Genomic DNA, 543 nt, shown 5'->3' on the forward strand with positions numbered 1-543 from the left:
GAGGAACACAAAGGAAAAAAATTAAAGATGAACAGAGGCTACGGAACCTGTGGAACATTATCCAGCAGGTGAACATACACACTACGGGAGTACTTGAAGCAGAAAAGTGAGAGAAAGGGGCAGGGAGACTATCTGAAGAAATAATGGGTCAACTCTCAAATCTGATCAAAGACACAAAGCTCAACAAACTCCAAACAGGGTAACTCTAAGAGACCCACGGTGAGACACATTAAAATCAAATGTCAAAAGCCAAAGCCAAAGAGAGAATTTTGAAACAATCAAGAGACAAATGGCACGTCACATACAAAGAATCCTGAATAAGACGGTCAGATTTCCCATCAGAAACTTAGGAGGCCAGAAGGCAGTGGGCTGCTATATTCAAAGTGCTAAAAAAAAAAAATCTATTAATCAAGAATCCTATATCTGACAAAACTAGTGGAGGTGATGGAATTCCAGTTGAGCTATTTCAAATCGTGAAAGATGATGCTGTGAAAGTGCTGCACTCAATATGCCAGCACATTTGGAAAACTCAGCAGTGGCCAC

Source organism: Bison bison, unplaced genomic scaffold (genome assembly GCF_000754665.1).
Source record: "Bison bison bison isolate TAMUID 2011002044 unplaced genomic scaffold, Bison_UMD1.0 scf7180017863964, whole genome shotgun sequence".
Classification (NCBI taxonomy): Eukaryota; Metazoa; Chordata; class Mammalia; order Artiodactyla; family Bovidae; genus Bison; species Bison bison.